Source organism: Trematomus bernacchii, unplaced genomic scaffold (genome assembly GCF_902827165.1).
Source record: "Trematomus bernacchii unplaced genomic scaffold, fTreBer1.1, whole genome shotgun sequence".
In the NCBI taxonomy this organism is placed as follows: domain Eukaryota; kingdom Metazoa; phylum Chordata; class Actinopteri; order Perciformes; family Nototheniidae; genus Trematomus; species Trematomus bernacchii.
Window position 1 is genome coordinate 13,027 of NW_022987925.1, and position 21,241 is coordinate 34,267.

Consider the following 21,241-nt stretch of genomic DNA (forward strand, 5'->3'; position numbering starts at 1 on the left):
CTCAAGCAGAGTGTGTTTCTGATGCTAGATGAGATATGAAGCTGCAGGTAGCAGTCCTCAGTAATGGTTTCATTACGCTCAGTAAGTCGTTTATCTGAAGCTCCAGAGCTCCACGTTGATCTGATCAGACCTTTAACCTCTGTGAGCTGTAATCTAATTACCCTTCATTTCAAATACATCCTGATTAACATCTGTAGTTTCCAGCTGTATCTGGAGCTGATTCTGTGTCTGTAGCTTTAAATGCTAATGAGCTGCTGATGGCCACGCCCCCCTGAGAGATATTTGGTTAAAAACAACACAATAGGCGCTTTCACACCGGAGTACTTTTCCCGTTTAGTTCCGATAGTTCCTGGGATTTTGCGTTCACACCAAAAAGAGAACTTAGTTCATGAGAACCTTACCCCCTTTTCAGTCGCTGCTAGAGAGGTGGTACTTTCCTGGGAGGAAAAAGTACCAATTTCTATTGGCTGGGCAAATTGCAAACCACGCCCCGTAAAACTCTGAAAAGTTTTGTGAAGCCGCCATTGTATTTGCTGGCATTAGCATTATTAGCATTAGCCCCGCGCACCAACGCAGAGAGACTAATTTATGGCAACACAAAACAAAACATGGGAGCGGTGGAGATGAGGAGGTGTCGGCGTTCTGGCGATTTACTCTGAAGGCTTCAGTAGAAGCTGCTGGGAGTCCCAGCAGCTTCTACTGAAGCCTTCCCCAACTCCGGGGACTTCCGGCCGGGGACTCCGGGTGGCAGTATACGCCGTGAAGTGGTTTGCGGCCTGCCAGTAAACCCAAAGCAGAAGAAGAAGAAGTGACGTCAGCGGCTTCATTTGCCTAATCCTCCCTCAGGGAACTTATTCTGGTGTGAACGTGATCTGTGCTAAGTGCCCTGGGGTAACTAAGTACTAATGGTGCTCTAGGAGGAGATTCAGGTGATAAGGTGGGGGGGGGGGTTACCTTGGTTGCTGATTGGCTAATGGTTACACAAGACAAAACATCGTTATGACATCATCAAGTGGCCAAAATCTGATCAGCTCATTTACAGACAGGTTTTTATAGAAATGGATCAGGAGAAAAAGAGAGAGAATCTTTGTTCCTGAAACTTTCAGAGTCTCTTTACACAGAGGGGACACATGTTGATGTAGAAGAGACATGAAGAAGAGGGGACACATGTTGATGAAGAAGAGACATGAAGAAGAGGGGACACATGTTGATGAAGAAGAGACATGAAGAAGAGGGGACACATGTTGATGAAGAAGAGACATGAAGAAGAGGGGACACATGTTGATGAAGAAGAGACATGAAGAAGAGGGGACACATGTTGATGAAGAAGAGACATGAAGAAGAGGGGACACATGTTGATGTAGAAGAGACATGAAGAAGAGGGGACACATGTTGATGTAGAAGAGACATGAAGAAGAGGGGACACATGTTGATGTAGAAGAGACATGAAGAAGAGGGGACACATGTTGATGTAGAAGAGACATGAAGAAGAGGGGACACATGTTGATGAAGAAGAGACATGAAGAAGAGGGGACACATGTTGATGTAGAAGAGACATGAAGAAGAGGGGACACATGTTGATGTAGAAGAGACATGGAGAAGAGGGGACACATGTTGATGTAGAAGAGACATGAAGAAGAGGGGACACATGTTGATGTAGAAGAGACATGAAGAAGAGGGGACACATGTTGATGTAGAAGAGACATGAAGAAGAGGGGACACATGTTGATGTAGAAGAGACATGAAGAAGAGGGGACACATGTTGATGAAGAAGACACATGAAGAAGAGGGGACACATGTTGATGTAGAAGAGACATGAAGAAGAGGGGACACATGTTGATGTAGAAGAGACATGAAGAAGAGGGGACACATGTTGATGTAGAAGAGACATGAAGAAGAGGGGACACATGTTGATGTAGAAGAGACATGAAGAAGAGGGGACACATGTTGATGTAGAAGAGACATGAGAAGAGGGGACACATGTTGATGTAGAAGAGACATGAAGAAGAGGGGACACATGTTGATGAAGAAGAGACATGAAGAAGAGGGGACACATGTTGATGTAGAAGAGACATGAAGAAGAGGGGACACATGTTGATGTAGAAGAGACATGAAGAAGAGGGGGACACATGTTGATGAAGAAGAGACATGAAGGAAGAGGGGACCACATGTTGATGTAGAAGAGACATGAAGAAGAGGGGACACATGTTGATGTAGAAGAGACATGAAGAAGAGGGGACACATGTTGATGTAGAAGAGACATGAAGAAGAGTGGACACATGTTGATGTAGAAGAGACATGAAGAAGAGGGGACACATGTTGATGTAGCAGAGACATGAAGAAGAGGGGACACATGTTGATGAAGAAGAGACATGAAGAAGAGGGGACACATGTTGATGAAGAAGAGACATGAAGAAGAGGGGACACATGTTGATGTAGAAGAGACATGAAGAAGAGGGGACACATGTTGATGTAGAAGAGACATGAAGAAGAGGGGACACGTGTTGATGTAGAAGAGACATACATACATTACACACATCTTATTGCCTCATATACGTATTTCAAAAGAAGCGCTTCATTCATCAAACTCTTTTATTATTCATGAGTCCTTAATATCCAAAACAAAATGGCCCCTTCAACGTTCTCCTTATTGTTATTATTGTTGTCCTGCATTATTCATTTGTATAAGTGACTGTGGACAGGAAGGGCATCTTTGTGAATGCAAATATATGGAAATGAAAATAAATGTTTACTAATTAGGGTCAATAACTGGACGACAGATCCAACACTGACACGTGTAGCCGCGGCTAGCAGCTATTAGCATATTAGCTGTGTGCTCATTTGTCCACTAAGGACGAAAAAATAGCTGCAGAAAAGGACTCTTTAAAGTATAGACACTACATACTGATATACACCTGAACATCAGCAGGAGAGGACTCTTTAAAGTAGAGACACTACATACTGATATACACCTGAACATCAGCAGGAGAGGACTCTTTAAAGTAGAGACACTACATACTGATATACACCTGAACATCAGCAGGAGAGGACTCTTTAAAGTAGAGACACTACATACTGATATACACCTGAACATCAGCAGGAGAGGACTCTTTAAAGTAGAGACACTACACACTGATATACACCTGAACATCAGCAGGAGAGGACTCTTTAAAGTAGAGACACTACATACTGATATACACCTGCACATCAGCAGGAGAGGACTCTTTAAAGTAGAGACACTACATACTGATATACACCTGAACATCAGCAGGAGAGGACTCTTTAAAGTAGAGACACTACATACTGATATACACCTGAACATCAGCAGGAGAGGACTCTTTAAAGTAGAGACACTACATACTGATATACACCTGGACATCAGCAGGAGAGGACTCTTTAAAGTAGAGACACTACATACTGATATACACCTGAACATCAACAGGAGAGGACTCTTTAAAGTAGAGACACTGCATACTGATATACACCTGAACATCAGCTGGAGAGGACTCTTTAAAGTAGAGACACTGCATACTGATATACACCTGAACATCAGCAGGAGAGGACTCTTTAAAGTAGAGACACTACATACTGATATACACCTGAACATCAGCAGGAGAGGACTCTTTAAAGTAGAGACACTACATACTGATATACACCTGAACATCATCAGGAGAGGACTCTTTAAAGTAGAGACACTACATACTGATATACACCTGAACATCAGCAGGAAAGGACTCTTTAAAGTAGAGACACTACATACTGATATACACCTGAACATCAGCAGGAGAGGACTCTTTAAAGTAGAGACACTACATACTGATATACACCTGAACATCAGCAGGAGAGGACTCTTTAAAGCAGAGACACTACATACTGATATACACCTGAACATCAGCAGGAGAGGACTCTTTAAAGTAGAGACACTACATACTGATATACACCTGAACATCAGCAGGAGAGGACTCTTTAAAGTAAAGACTCTACATATTGATATACACCTGAACATCAGCAGCAGAGGACTCTTTAAAGCAGAATCTCTGGAATAGGACTCAGGTGTTATGATGTATTGAGTCTCTGTTATAATAAAACCGTCCTCACTCTGCACACTTTAGATTTCCAGCCTGAGGACGGCGTGTCACCTCGACTGACTTCAGACTTATCTCGGCTCATTTTCTTTTACCGGCCGCCTCTTCATCTTTTGAACTTTAATCATGGCTCAGGGAAAGGAAAGGAGATCCAGGCTTTAGGACAACACTGCAGGTAACTCAGCTCACAGGTAATAAAGACTCCGTCTGCAGCACAAATCCTCGCTGAGACTTTCAATCCTGCACGATATAACCTGGAAATAACCTTTCAGTGGCTCCTAGACCTAATATCACCGACAGAAATACTAGATTTATTAGTTAGCCTCTGACATCAAAACAGATGAAATCAGGAAATCTCAATATTTTAAAGTTTGAAAACAGCATCTTCTGCTATATTTGCTTTAGCTTAGCGGTGGTGACGTGAAGTCATGTGACCGTGCTGTAGTTCCTTTATAGAGTGGCGAAGTCACGCCCATCTACTTCCGGTCCATGGGACCTTATTTCGGAAAAATAATGTATTGAAGTCAATGGAGAGAGAAAACGTATCTTTCGATCCCGTTTGAATTGTGCCATGAATTACACATATGATGTTTGTCAATCTTAAAAAATAATTTCCATGTAAAAAAAGTCACAGTTTGTCGTAAAACTGTTGAAATATAAGACTATGAAAAATACGCAACTAGAAAGACTACAAATCCCAGAGTCGCGTAAGTGATGTCACAATTGTTTTCCTCCACTAAGAGATAGCTAAGATCAGCGCCATATAGATAGAATCTATCTATATGGCGCTGGCTAAGATAAGATAACTTTAACAAGATGCCTGTGTGCTTAGTACCAGGTTGTTCATACCAGCAATGGGTCTTGCTCGTTCTTTTGCTTCCCGTCTGATGAAAGGACCAGGAGTGGTTTGATCAAGTTAGCTACCTAGCTAGTAGCTAGCACGTTAGTTAGCATTACAGCCTTGTCATTTTTATTAGCCTTAACATGAAGTAACATTAAGTAACCCAAAATGTTAAACAGTAAGAGTAGTAGTCATATTTCGTGAACCCTTTGAATAGTACTGTCACCGGTGTGATCATTCTATAATACACAATTTAAGCCCGGGGGAGAAATGCTAACGCTAACGCTAGCGATCTTCTCTACTTCATGCTATCTGCACAAATGGTTGACATTAAACATTAAAACGACCAGGCAGTTCAGAGAGAATCAAAGGAAGGCAGGCAGGCAGCTTTGCATGACATTCTTCAGGACGTGTTTCATTGTGGTGATAGTGAGGGTAGTCAATCGTTTTGTTGACAAGACAGTAGTGACGGCCATCTTGGTGACGTGTGTTGTTGACCAGAGACGTAGTTCATTGAGCGTTTCACACAAACAAATGTGTTACTTCACAGTTTTACGACATTTTTTTTTTTTGACTTGCAAAATTATCTTTTAAATTGACAAACATCATATGTGTAATTCGTGGCTCAATTCAAACGGGATCGAAAGATAATCTTTCTCTCTCCATTGACTTCAATACATAATTTTTCCGAAATAAGGTCCCATGGAGGTCCACCGGAAGGGGAGGGACTTCGCCACTCTATAGCCCAACATTAGCCACCTTTAGCTTAGCGGTGGTGACGTGAAGTCATGTGACCGTGCTGTAGTTCCTTTATAGCCCAACATTAGCCACCTTTAGCTTAGCGGTGGTGATGTGAAGTCATGTGACCGTGCTGTAGTTCCTTTATAGCCCAACATTAGCCACCTTTAGCTTAGCGGTGGTGACGTGAAGTCATGTGACCGTGCTGTAGTTCCTTTATAGCCCAACATTAGCCTCCTTTAGCTTAGCGGTGGTGATGTGAAGTCATGTGACCGTGCTGTAGTTCCTTTATAGCCCAACATTAGCCTTCTTTAGCTTAGCGGTGGTGACGTGAAGTCATGTGACTGTGCTGTAGTTCCTTTATAGCCCAACATTAGCCACCTTTAGCTTAGCGGTGGTGACGTGAAGTCATGTGACCGTGCTGTAGTTCCTTTATAGCCCAACATTAGCCTCCTTTAGCTTAGCGGTGGTGACGTGAAGTCATGTGACCGTGCTGTAGTTCCTTTATAGCCCAACATTAGCCACCTTTAGCTTAGCGGTGGTGACGTGAAGTCATGTGACCGTGCTGTAGTTCCTTTATAGCCCAACATTAGCCACCTTTAGCTTAGCGGTGGTGACGTGAAGTCATGTGACCGTGCTGTAGTTCCTTTATAGCCCAACATTAGCCTCCTTTAGCTTAGCGGTGGTGACGTGAAGTCATGTGACCGTGCTGTAGTTCCTTTAGAGCCCAACTTTTTACTTCAGATAAAGAAAGTTCTGATATAGATAAATTGACCCCCTCTCATGGAAACAACACTTTTCTTTGTGAAATGTCACGAGTTCCTTCATAAAGCAGCTTCTCTGTTATTATGCAGCCTTTTATTCTGCTTCACATGTGCTCTAATGCGTCACCACGCCACAGATCTAAAAACAAACACACAGCTCGGATCCTCGATCATACAGAGAAATATAAGATATATCTTTTATAATGTTCACAGGACCCACGGGGTGTTTGATGTACACATATTTTACCCTCTCATGCGTATAGAGAGGGGTTTATATGTGTGATAAGTCGCTGTATAGACGTCATCACTGAGGGTTAGAGCACACACACTTTGATGTGAGCATTATACATTCATGAAAAAGTGTTTTATCCAGGTGAGATTTTCTGTGTTTCCTTTTATCTGACTGTATAAAGGAGGGACAAAGGAAAGAGAAAGAAGAAGGGGAGCAATGGGGGGAGGGCATTTATTATATATTGTGGTACGGTGCACATTTAAACTTTAACGTCTAATTTTTAATAGAAAATATTTGTATTATATTTTATTGGAAATTTACTTTTTTCAGATTTTTTTATTTAATGTTTAATTTATTGGACATTTTACGTTAACTTCTTGTGTTTTTATAAATATTTGTATTATTTTGAATTAAATTGTATCCTTTATTGGACATTTTAATATAACTTACATTTTATATAAATATTTGTATTATTTATTTATTCTAGCTGAACTTCTAGTGTTTTTATAAATATTTTAAAATGTATTTTAATTGTCTTCTTACCCAAATTAAAACAAATCTCGTGCTGAAAACCAGAGTATTGTGTTGTTGCACGTGTGAGTAATTGCCTGTGTATTCAGTATTTCCCACAGTTCCAGAGGGTTTCCCTCTCACCTTGAACTTGTTCCCGACGCTGATGAAGCCCAGTTTTCCCGCCTTCTGCTTCACGTCTTTTCTGTTGTTTGAATTCTCGAAAAGCTCTCGGACGAAACGGTCCTTCGACTCGCTGATGAGACATTCGAGAGACATGTGCAGCGCGTCGTTGTTCTTCTCCACAAACCCGGTCTGAAAAACATTTTTAAAAACAGATTAAGAAACTATGCAACTTGCTACCTCTAAGAGCTCTAGACATGAACAGTAAAACGACATCCATAGAAACTTCCATACAACTAAAGACTTTCTAATTCAAATGTGAATGCAATAAGGAAAGCAGTGCAACAACAGTGATTTCTGACTACATTTAAGCGTGCTATCCTCTCATTGGTCCGTTTCTTTACTCGTTAGGGTACTACAGTTCAGTAATCAAAGAAAAGTAAATAAATCACTGATGTGACATTCACTTTCTGCTGCAGGTGTTCAGTGAACGCACCGTTTCGTAGCACACGGCTCCTGCAAAGTGTCTGATAATAAATCCTTCATCATCCCTCACGTTCCTGTGCACCGCCAGCTTAGACTTCCTGGGTACCTGAGGGACACACACACGCACACACACACACACACACACACACACACACACACACACACACAGACTCAGCACATTTCATCCTGCATACTTTATTATCACAATGACACGTTCATTCCCGCCCCGTCAATCACTCTGTGCTGGAAATGCAGATTAAGAGTCGTGTTGATTAATTTCACTTTAAGCTACAACAGCATCACTCAAACTGTATTTATCGGCTTTATTTAAAGGACTGAAAACACTTATTTGTATGTATGCATGTTTATAAATGCCTATATGTTTACACTTTAGCGTGTTTGTATGAAAACGCATCTTTTACGACTGAACCTTGGCAATTCAGTTATTGCTGAAAAAACAAGAATAAAAACCACGAACTGATTCACCAGCTCTGATTCTGCTGGAAGTGAATATATCTGCATTATTATTAAGTCGCTTTGGATAAAAGCGTCAGCTAAATGAAACGTAATGTAATGGATGTACAGTATGTGAACAGGGGTCTGTAAGTGTGTGAAATCATCCCTCTGATTTCTGTGACCTGTATGAGTCACTGCCTCATAATCAGCTTTAATTGAACTCTAAATATATTACATTTAGATATTTATATATATTTGTTTATACTTTCCCGTGTGGTCTTTACAGATTTGAGAGCGACTTAACTCATTGGTTTCTCAACGTAACACCACCAGACTGACCACTAGAATCAGTCCCATTCAGGAAGAGGACTTCTGGTCAGTTATCATCCTCGGTCACAGCAATACAAAACTGGAACTCTCTGCCCACTCAAATCAAAGACAAACATACATATCCCATCTTTACAGCTCACTTAAAAACATGTGTGTTACATGTTGTGATCGTGGACCCCTGGTTTCTGTGTTGTGATTGTGACGTGCTATATGTGACATGTATGTAGTAACGTGTGTTGGAAATGAGCAATGTTGGCTAAAGCTGCTCCATTTACTGTTGTTAGTGACAGTTGATCAATGGGGACTGTCCACGACACTATGAACAAATACACTAAACTCACGGTGAGGCGGAAGTGGTTCTTGTGCTTGTTGTGCACGGTGTCGGTGAAGTGCTGGTCGCTGGGCTGAGGGAGGCGGTTCTCCTCGTCCAGGATGTCCAGCACGCCCACCATCTTCGCCTCCACCAGATCTGTGCAGGGAAAAACAGGAGAAGCATCAAATGTCTGCGTCCAAGACCACAGTCAAGAAAGCAAAGATGCAAGTAATCGTCAAGTTCCCTAACACGACAGGAAAGTGACAAGTCCCAATTAGAAATAAGCAATTTGTGACTTTCAGAACTACAAGACGACAAAAAGTCAAGTCTCACATTTAGATCCAAAAGTTCTTCACAGTCAAGGTCAACAAGTTCCATGTTATGTCCCAAGATGTTCAAGTCCCAATTAAAGACCTGAGTAAAGACCAACAAGTACGAAATTGGAGACGAGTCCCACGTCGAGACGGACAGAAAAGTAATTTACCAAATTGAGAAAGACAAGTCACAAGTCCCAGTTAAAAGCTCAGTTTTGTGACTTCCAGAACTACAAGACCCAAACCATGTCTGGAAGAGTCCAGTTACGAGTCACGTCTCATGTCAAGACCTGAAACTAATCTAAAAGTCAGAGGTCAGTACCAGAGTCAAGGTTCACACGTACCATGTCCCGTCCCAAGTTTAGAAGGTCAAGTCCCACATAAAGTCACATGTCAAAACCAACAAGTCCCAATCTAAACAACCAGTCATGCCAAGTTAAGAACGGGAAAACCCCAAATAAGCAGGTCAGCAGCGTAGTCAAAACCTGCTTTTTTTAAAATACGACTATTGGCCAAGTCGTTTTTATCATTTGAGGACCTGGGAAGGATTATTAACGCCTTTGTTACCTCGAGGTTGGACTACTGCAACGCTCTGTACGTGGGTATGGACCAGGCGTCAATTAAACGCCTGCAGCTAGTCCAGAACGCAGCTGCACGTCTACTCACTGGCCACAAAAAGCGTGACCACATCACCCCTATTCTGGCCTCACTACACTGGCTTCCAGTTCGGTTCAGAATTGATTTTAAAATCCTTTTATTTGTTTTCAAAGCACTAAATGGGCTGGCTCCGGCCTATATAGCTGAACTCCTCCAGCGCTACACCCCAGCCAGAGCCTTAAGGTCTGCTGACCAGCTGCTGCTGCTGGCCTTCTAGTCAGAGCGGAGCACGACTCCTGACTTTTCCCTGTGTTTTCTTTTTATATATCTGTTGTAATTTATTGTCTTTTATTGTGATTATAGAAATGTGTTTTTATGTGATTGTAGTTATTACATGTACAGCACTTTGGCCCGACCAAAAATCGCTTTTAAATGTGCTTTATAAATAAACCTTGATTTGATTTGATTTGAAACAAGACCATCAAGCACAATGTCCTATAACATGACCAACGAGTCCCAAATAAAGACAGACAGATTGTAAGTTCGTCCTGAAGCAGCACCAGGTTGACAGACTGGTAGTTTCATAATGCATGATGCACAGATGGTGGTAAATAAATAAACATCTTGCGATTTCCAAATGTGTTTTGTGCAGACGGGGATATTTTCCATTAGTTTCCAATCTTTGTTAACATTTCTACTTCGTCTTGCACGCAGTCATGTCTCTCCTGTCTGTACAGATGTAATGTTCTGCTACATAAAGTGCGATGTTAATGTCCTCTTTGCTGTTCGTGTGGACAGAGGAGCTGCTGCTGGAACACAAACATCCCAGTGACCTACAGTTCACCGGGCCAGTGAACACAGCTCGGAGCTACAGACTGTATTACAGCGTCTAATATCGATGCCGTTTCACAGAGCTGGACATCAGCGAAAAGCATAATTAACCTCCTTCAATCTGTAATCCCCTCACGTCCATCTGCCTCCGTGTTCATGAAGACACGTTGCAGGCAGGACAGGAGGTCACATGCCTCTTTGCTTTGTCTGTTCATGAAACAGCGAAGAGGCTCGGAGGTCAAACTGTGGAGAGGCGGCTCTCTAAGGGCTCCGAGCCAGCAGCCCGTTAAAAGCCATAATGAGAAGCTCTCTGCTGTTAGGGGCTCGTAAACACAACTTCTACTCATGGATAGCTCCACAAGATGGGAACAAGGAAATAAAAACAGGACTTCACAAAGCAGCAGCAGCCTTTAACCCCTCAGAAAGACACTAAAGAACTCCTTATCTGAGAGAGTTATAGAGATTAGTCAGACTTAAATATTGGCTATCAGATCAATATTAAAGTCCAAGGTTAACCTCCAAGACTTCAGGACCAAACCGTTAGAGGTCTTCCATTGAACCAGAACTTCAAGTCCCTAGAAACAGCAACTTGTAGAAAGTAAAGACAGGGAAGTCCCAAATGAAGTCTGAAGTATCTCAAGTCAAGATCTACAGATCCGGGGTCAAGGTCTAAAAGAGGTCCGGAGTAAAGACCAAGAAGACCAGGACAGAAAGGTCTCAACCCCAACAAGTCCCAATGTACCAGTTAAGGCAGAACACGGTAACCCCAGGAGGTCAGAGTACAAATAAGTACAAAAGATCCCAGGTTAAGACGGGGAGGCTGTGTAATGGAACTTTGTATGTTATCGTGTTGAGTGAGCATTTAAAGTTCACCATGTGTTCTTCTAGAGACGCTATAGACATGACTGACTGTCAGCTGTTAAGATGACCTCTATCTATTGTGAAAGGTTGATGGCCTTTAACCTCTCCGAGCAGCAACAGATGTGTCCTGAACTCCTTGACCACCCCTCTTCTTCTTTTCTCTGTGTGATGTTCCTGATATAAGACCCTCTGCAAATCTCCTGACGTTTGTACTTCGCTGCAGAACGCTTGACTCTGTGACGATTTACCTAATACAGTTTATTTCAAGAATCTTCATTTCAGTATAACGGAAGTGTTTCCTCACCATTTTGAGGTGCAAAATATGACTCGGCAGCTTTAAGACATGTATTTCCCGCTTCGCTCTAATGCAGTATTTTCACCTGAAAGTGGGCGGGGCCTTATTTTGGCCAAAAGCATTGCTCTCATCTGTAGCACCGTCTTCATAAAAAGTGTAAATAACACTAAATATTCATGTGAACGAGTCAGCGGTTGAAAGTACATTTACTCAATCGATACAATTTTGAGGTATTTTTTTACAAATCACAACATTTCACAAAAAAAGCTTTTTATGAAAAAGGACATTTTCTACTTTTTTTTTGCAATTGCTAAAACTGACAAGTCCCAGTTTGAGACGGGACGGGTTGCAAGGGATGTAAGAACAACCAGATCCAAAACAAGAGTAGGAAGTCACAAATCAAGTCCAGTCCTACTGTAGCGTGGGTGTTACCCCTGAATGAATACATTAGGGCGCCACACAGAGGGGTATTTCATACAGGAATGATATGCTTAAACACGCAGAAACAGAGCCTGAAGTTTACTAAGGAAAAATAATCAACCAATTCACTTTCAACATAAAATGTCTGTATTTTTAACCCCAAATAATAATCAGTACATTAGTCAAAGTCAAAGTCAGCTTTATTGTACATCCAGAAATCTTAAATATCGTTTCCCGCAGTCCTACAGTGTGACATATATACATCAAACAAAGGGCCTAGATAACCGGGGTATACAGTTTAAAATGTTAATAATATAATTTAAGTGTTCAAAGTACAGTTTCAGTGTATTAACCAAACAACTCCTGTCAAGACCATTTACCAGAACAACTTCAATCCAATAGGCAAATTAACTCAGAGAGCCTACGGTTGTTTAAATCATGGGGATTGACTGTGAGTGAGGGGGGGGGGGGGGGGGGAGAAGTCTTGTTTGTCCTTTGTCACTCAGTTTAAGAGTGTAGTTCAGGGGATAGGGATGTGTGAGAGTAGAGTTGTAAAGTTGAGGGGGAAAAGTGAAGTTTCACGGTAAAAAAAACCTGGTTTGAACGTTTGGTTAGGAGTCGAGTGTTTGTCTAGTGGCTGTTATTGACCTGATGTTGCACACGTGATTAACAATCTCAAACACATCATCAGTCTGATTCTCCGAGCCGCTCTGAATGCTCTGCGTCTTCTTACCTATGCAGTCCTGGTTGTCGACGTAGTGGACCTCGTTGACTCCGAGACCCTCCCTGTGGTACAGCTCTTGCTCCTGGAATACAGACGACAGGGTTTAATAATGAGAAGCCTTAACGATGTGCTCTGCTAACGAGCAGCAGGACGAGTCTGCGCTTCAGCCTGCAGGCCTCTTCCAGCTCTCTGCCGTCAAGGTGCTTCATGCTCCACACATTTATCCGTTAAGGTGCAAATATATTCAAATGTGTCGATGGCTTTAGGCTCAAATGAGGCGTCTAACATTTGGAGACAGGAGGTAAAAAGACGATCAGAACGAACGTCCGTCGTATCGTTACAGTTTGAATGATGCTTCATGTTTAAGAAGTTCAAACAGGTCTGGCTCCAGTGATCAGGTGCATTGTAAATGATCTAAAACTCAAATTGTAGTTTAATAGAAAGAAGAAAACAATGATTTTAGGGGTCTAATGATATTCGAGGAGGCGGCTTTTATGCACGATGTTACTGACAGATATATCTGTTTGGGCGAGTACAAGATGAGGAGTTCAGGGTCAAATGAGGCGTCTAACATTTGGAGAAAAAAGGCAACAAGACGATCAGAACGAACGTCCGAAATATCGTTACGGTTTTAACGATGCTTCATCTTTAAGGAGTTCAAACAGGTCTGGCTCCTGTGATCAGATACTTATGATTATTAATGATTTAAAACTGTAATTGAACTAACAGTGACATTTCAGAGCTCGGTGTCGCCGACTGAGCAGAGTCTTTCTGCTATTTTGTGAGTCTAATTATATTAGAAAAAGGCGGCTTTTATGCACGATGTTACTGACGGATACATCTGTTTGGGCGAGTATGCAGATGAGGAGTTTAGGGTCAAATGCATTTGGGGAAAGTAGGTAAAAAGATTATCAAAATGAACGTCCAAAATAACATTAAGGTTTTAACGATGCTTAATGTTTAAGAAGTTCAAACAGGTCTGGCTCCAGTGATCAGATACTTATGTTTAGATAAAGTGTTAAAGCTTTGGCTTCTGTAATTTAAAGTGGATCTATCATGCTATATTATAATAATATAGTGTAGGACCATACCTATATAAGGCATATTTATACTTTTTCTTTTTCAAAATACCAAACAGATCATGCATTTTAGCCATGCCTCATTTCGCTCAATTTGACAATTTCTAGCTCTGTTTTAGCAAGGGCTGATTCAGTGAGAACAGCACCATCTACAGGCCTGGCATATGTACTACAGCGTCTCCAGCGCTTTCGAACGGCAATGGCCGTGGCTGTCTCCTCCTGATTGGTGGAGTTGGCCCAATAGCCGTAGCGCCACCGTCCTGACGTCAGGACAGTGTTCAAATCTGGATCAGTTTTTATCAGATCCGTTGCAGCCCCTTTTTTAGAGATTTGGGTATGGAGGAAAATAGAGAGGGTTGTGTTTTCTGACACTTGGTGAGTTCCCTGGAACACCGGGGACACATATTCATGTAGAAAAGACGTACACAAGTGCATTTTGCATGATAGGTCCCCTTTAACTTAAATGAGAGAACAGTGACATTTCAGACCTCGGTGTCGTCAACTGAGCAACAGTTTTCTGCTATTTTGTGAGTCTAACGCTCTCCTGACAGTGAAATGATATTAGAAGTGGCGGCTTTTATGCACGATGTTACTGACAGATATATCTGTTTGGGCGAGTACAAGATGAAGAGTTTAGGATCAACTGAGGCGTCTAACATTTGGAGAAAAAAGGCAACAAGACGATCAGAACGAACGTCCAAAAGAAGAACAGGTATGGCTCCAGTGATCAGGAGAATTGTAAATGATCTCTAATTGTAGTTGAAAACAGTGGCTCTTGTTCGGTCAACTGAGCAGCATTTATTTTATTCCGTGAGTCCAAAGCTCTCCAGACGGCAGGGGGATGATTATGGATGCTGCAGCTTTCTGAGCAGACGCACTCGAGTGCCTTCTGGTTCGTTACGTGAATACCCAGAGTTACAGAGAAGTGATATATATCGAGCATCATTATCTTCCAAAAGACGGCCTGTAATGGTTGTTTGGGAGCTGAAGACGTCTGGAGAGTTTCCTCTGAATAGAAAAGACCAAAAGTTAACAGAAAGCAACAACAACTCTCTTCACTTCATTCTGCAGCTTGGTTTTCATCTAAAAAGATATTCTTTTCAAACAGAAACACACTCCCAGGATGTACTCGGGGGTTCATTGAACTAAACAGTAATCATTGAAATGTGCGCTTTGGGGGGAAAATCTTCTTAAAAAGTGTTGAAGCTTCAGAAAATCAATGTTTTACTCTGCACAATGTGGGGGGGGGGGGGGGGGGGGGACGACGACGACACCTCATCTTAGACAAATAAGTGTTTCCAATAAGAGTATGAGAGTGTGAGTGCTGCCCGAGGGACACGTTGGGACACGCTGGGACACGCTGGGACACGCTGGGACACGCTGGGACACGCTGGGACACGCTGGGACACGCTGGGACACGTTGGGACACGCTGGGACACGCTGGGACACGTTGGGACACGTTGGGACACGCTGGGACACGCTGGGGACACGCTGGGTCACGTTGGGTCACGCTGGGACACGTTGGGACACGTTGGGACACGCTGGGACACGCTGGGACACGCTGGGACACGTTGGGACACGTTGGGACACGCTGGGACACGCTGGGACACGCTGGGACACGCTGGGACACGTTGGGACACGCTGGGACACGTTGGGACACGCTGGGACACGTTGGGACACGCTGGGACACGCTGGGACACGTTGGGACACGCTGGGACACGTTGGGACACGCTGGGACACGCTGGGACACGCTGGGACACGCTGGGACACGTTGGGACACGCTGGGACACGCTGGGACACGTTGGGACACGCTGGGACACGTTGGGACACGTTGGGACACGCTGGGACACGTTGGGACACGTTGGGACACGCTGGGACTTTGACCCACAGATCCTCACCTCTTTCAGGATGCGCTCGTTGAAGAACTGCTGCAGCTTCTCGTTGCAGTAGTTGATGCAGAACTGCTCGAAGCTGTTGTGTTCAAAGTACTCTGCAGGGACACCAGAGAGTTAGAGAGGCTGCAACACACTCACAGGAGATCAGAGGAAAGCATGCAGAGCGTGAAGGCTCTTTCCTCCTCTCATCTTATTGCAGTTCTGATGTTTGTTTATTTCTGATACTACTAGTCCGTCCATTAGAGCAACAGGAATCTTTATGTGCATGAATAACTGTACTGCTGTTATATAGCACTGTAGTGGCATCCAAGGTTTCCTTTGATGCCACTACAGTGCGGGGTTGACGACACGCAATCCAGAGCAATAAGCAGCCGAAGGTTTTCAGTCCAAAAATGTAATTTATTAACAAAAAAGGTATTGACTTAAATTGTCTCAAAATAACAAATCTAACTAATAATTTCGGCGATATACTTTCTTATATAAACTATACTTTGCAGTCCAATTTGCAACACTAATTTCGTTTACAATTTGCGGTCGAAAAACTGTTCCGCTCCCCGTCTCATCAGGTCTCAGAGCACCGCGGCTGTCCTCAATTACCTCACTTAAATAAACACCGGAAGGTACAAGGAAACAGATCATATTTACGATTTAAAATAAACAATAATTTCATCAAAAGATATTCACCATGGCAATATAAATCATTTTACATCATTAATTCATTTATCAAATTATGAATCTAAATAATAACTTCATCCTGCAGTGCTACACTTATCTTATCTACTTGAACGTGTACTTCAAAGCTACCTCTTTAATTCTATATGGTCCCTGTTACGGCCGCCGCCTCCTCTCTGCCCATCAACCTGTCTGTAAGTGTTTGCAGCTGTGTGTTGTATGTATATGAGCTGTGCCGTTGCCCTGACGCCATTGGATGCCGGCTTCCTGTCCCTCCCCCGGTAGGCGTGACCGAAGATCTGGATTGGAGCATGCCGGCCCGACTCTCCAATCCCCGCACACACCTCCCGGGGAAGACTACAGTGTGTGCACCTCAGTCAGTCGAGAGGTCTGCATCTGTGGCAGACGTCTCTCGGTGGCAGACGTCTCTCGGTACTCTCTCTGTACATACTAGGCTAGTTTTGTTAACGGCGGTTAACTAGGTTGTGTGTGTATTTGTGTTTATACTTGTCACTCTGTTCATCTTAAAGAACAACGTTAACTGTGCTTAACTTGTCTCCAGGCTTTGTTTCATAACAGCCTATTTTTGTTCATCTCCTTTTCATTAAACAACTTCCAATTGACCAATTCCAACTGGTTATGTTATTTTCCACTTTCCAACAGTCACTATATTTAAAGCAAATCTATGTTATGTTTACACCGTGCCATCTTGTGTTCTCTATTAATATGAAAGATGAATAACGGGTGCATACCAAGTCATTTTTTAACCTGCGAGACTACCCCCCCTCTTTATGCTGCTGTAACGACATGCATGTCCTCTTTGTGGGATGAAGGGATTCAGACACTTACCAAATCCGGCGATGTCGAGGACCCCGATGAAGTTGGCGGAGGATTGGAAGGGGAAGCACTGGTTGGCGCGCGTCACCACGTGGTCGAACAGCCGGCTGTAAACCGCCTTCGCCAGCGCGTCGCGGGCGTTGTTCGCCTGCTCCACCTTCAGAGGAACTCTTTAAAACACAGGAGGAAGAGGAGGGTCAGAATGAGGATTTACAGGAGAGGAGAGAGAGGGCAGAAGTACACAGAAAAGCAGAGGACGTGGATATGCCAGTGTGAAAAGAGATGTTTTGAGATATAACAACAACAACAGATGTTTACTCTTTATGTCTGAGTGCTTCTGTGCGATGTGAATGTTTGAAGGCAAGTGTTCATTATCCCTTAAAGTCATCATCCTTGCATCCTATTTAGATATAACTGCACTTCCACTAGTTCATTAGTCATAATAAGGTTTCATTTCAAAGCAGAATACTTTTTTATCAAAAGGGTAAATCAGCATTGCTCAATTTAGGAAAATAAATTACGTCTGAAAACGTCTGATTAAAATACTTAAATAAACACACGTTTAAAGTAAAAAATGTGCAGCATTTTTCTTATATAAAAACAAAAAGTATGTGCAGTACAAAGCTCTAATTAAAATAGAATCATTATAATTATCTTCACAAATAAAGTAGAGGTTGTTTTTCGACAAATAGCAACACAATGACTAAAAGAGTGCGGACACATTCATGTTATTAAACGTGAGCAGATTGACAGGGAATTAAAGAAGCACTCATGACTTGGTGCACAGAGAGTCTGACCCGTGTGTTTTGGACAGCTCGACAAAACAAGAAATGTACCTTTCTGTGCTCTGGGCGTGAACGAGCCATTTACCTCCACGTATATCTGTGGAACAATGACTGCACTGAATGCAACCTCCTGAGAGAGGAGTGGAGGTGTGACTCTGCAGCAGATCATTGTGTTATCGACAGCAGGAGAGAGAGACGTGGCTTCAGAGAGCGCTTTGCAGGTATTGTAATTGCTTCTGACTGCGTGAGAGTGCACGGTTCAATAGCTGCAGACAAAAGGAGATGACCCGACTGCGGGGGCAAGAGAAAGTGAATTAATCTGAAGTTTGTGCAGCTGCAGTGCGGAGGAACTCTCTGAGAGACACAGCATCTCCTCTGCACAGAGGAAGGGAACACAGGTCTGAGAGCGAGTCTTTGAACCGTGTTTTCAGACGCGCTGATGAAAGGGACGTGCAATCATGCAGCCTTTAAAGCCGTGTTCATTTTGGCAGCTATTCTTTATTTAGTCTTTAGACGAAAATGGTTACATTTTCGTCCTTTTTATCCTTCATAGTTTTAGTCTAGATTTAGTCGATGAAAAATCATTAGTCAACTTTTAGTCAAAATGTTTTCTCCCTTTAAACTAATTCAGTTTGGCGAAATACAGGAATCTGAAATCAGAGAGAGAGTGAGTGAGGCCCCGCCTCCCGCACACAGAGAGACAGAGAGGCCCCGCCCCCCGCACACAGAGAGAGAGTGAGGCCCCGCCCCCCCGCACACAGAGAGAGAGAGGCCCCGCCCCCCGCACACAGAGAGAGAGAGAGGCCCCGCCCCCCCGCACTCAGGGAGATCGCTCTTCTGGAGTGAAGAGAGTGGAAATAATGATATTGCAAGTTAGAACCGTAAGATGCATTTTGACGGACGAGACGGACCCTGCATTTTGAATGTCCGATACTCCACCATTAACACCTTAGTCTCGTCTCGTCAACGAAAACTAAATATACATTTCGTCATAGTTTTTATTATCAAGAATCTATTTTCAGCTCGTCATCGTCTCGTCTTAGTCGTGCAAAAAAAGGTCGTTGACGAACATTTCTCGTCATAGTTTTCGTTGACGAAATGAACACTGCTTTAAAGTCACAAATGCAAACGTGCTACAACGCCGCTAACCTCTTCCATAAGTTGAAACGTGCTGCAGCTTCAGAAAGGATGCAGATATAAAAACCCAGATGTTCCACATGAAGAAACATCTCCAGCAACTTGAGGAGACATGCGCAGCGTTTACTAAAAGCTGCAGAAACCAAATGCTGAAGAAGCTCAAAACACAACGGACACCACACAGGGATTCTAGCCTCTGCAGACCGTTAACATGCATCAACACCTACAGAACACACTACAGGAGAGGGGACACCCCAAAAAGCAGAATGGAGCCCCTTTAATTGTGCAGCACTAAACCCCCAGAATTCACTCTAACAGGATTGAATTGTGCATTATGTCTCATCTCATTCGATTTGAAATGTACAAACAGTAGTCTCATTATTCTGCCTGCATCACTGCGTCACTTGAGCCCCGTTTCACTTCCTTTCTACTTTGTATTGGACATATAGCATTAAAGGGCTCCTATTATACTATTTGTAGGCATATATTATAGGTCTCAGATATATAAAAAACATGTCTCTGAAATGTTTTGCTCAAAATACCAAACAGATCATTCTAGCCTCATCCCCCTCTATTTCAGCTGTTACTAAAGTGCTGATTCTGGTTCTAAAGCTTTAAAAATGCCGTGATTAAACTCCATATTATGTTCCAAACCACATGAAGGATTCTCTCTGAAACAGTATGGAGCTCAAACTCTTTCTCTCTCTCAGGTTTACCACAAGGTGACTTCCTTTTGATTTCCTGCTTCTTCACACATACTCTCTCCAGTACAGGTTAGCTCTGAGTGTTAGCATGCTAATGTAAACACAGACCATATTACTTCCAGAACACGTCTCATTGTTTCTGACAGCAACGTTTCTGATTGGCCCGTGGATGTAAAGCCCGCCCACATTTTAGTAATGTCGTCATGACGCAGCAAATCTGGATCAGCTCCGTTGTTCCCCCGTTTTTAGAGATGTGGGTACGGAGGAAAAGAGAGAGGGGTTTATTTTCTGACACTTTGTGAGTCTCCTGACACACCGGGGACACACCGGGGACACACCGGGGACACACCGGGGACACACCGGGGACACACCGGGGACACACCGGGGACACACCGGGGACGCACCGGGGACACACCGGGGACACACCGGGGACACACCGGGGACACACCGGGGACACACCGGGGACACACCGGGGACACACCGGGGACACACGGGGACACACCGGGGACACACCGGGGACACACGGGGGACACACGGGGGACACACGGGGACACACCGGGGACACACCGGGGACACACCGGGGACACACCGGGGACACACCGGGGACACACCGGGGACACACCGGGGACACACCGGGGACACACCGGTATAAAAGACATCAAAAAGTGCATTTTGCATGATAGGAGACCTTTAAATAGAAACCCTCGAGCCGAGCAGAATCAGGATGTTTCATCAGCCGTCTCTCACTTAGATTTCCTCTCATGGCTTTAAATGAAGTTCATTTTCTAATCCCTCTTTTTTCCCCATGTGGTGCGTTTGAGAGCAGCAGAAATTCTCCGCGAGTCGATGGCAGTAATTACTCTGAGAGGAGGAGGGAAACATCGGGGAATACATATTAGGATACTTGTACCATTAGTGTTCTGACACTCTGCTGCCCTGGCATTTAGACCTCTTGCTTTTTAAACGAGACGCCTCGCTGCAGTGTGGAAACCCTCAGAGCCACGGCATGAATTAAACATGGGGTTGATTCAAGATTACAAAGACTCAAAGGTTTTATTGTCATATGCACATAAGCTACAGTGTAGAGAAATCCCATTGGACCAGGGAGATGCTGCCTTCAGGGACCACTTCAGAAATGTGTGTTAGTATCATTAAAAACTGGATATAATATGCCGTCTTCTAAAAACTGACGGATACAAATCTGAATGCTTT

The 21,241-nt window shown here is 43.3% G+C and overlaps 1 pseudogene; it reads right to left on the reverse strand.

The window, feature by feature from the left end:
• The window catches only part of LOC117470647, a 50,983-nt pseudogene that overhangs the window by 11,444 nt on the left and 18,298 nt on the right, over positions 1–21,241 (reverse strand).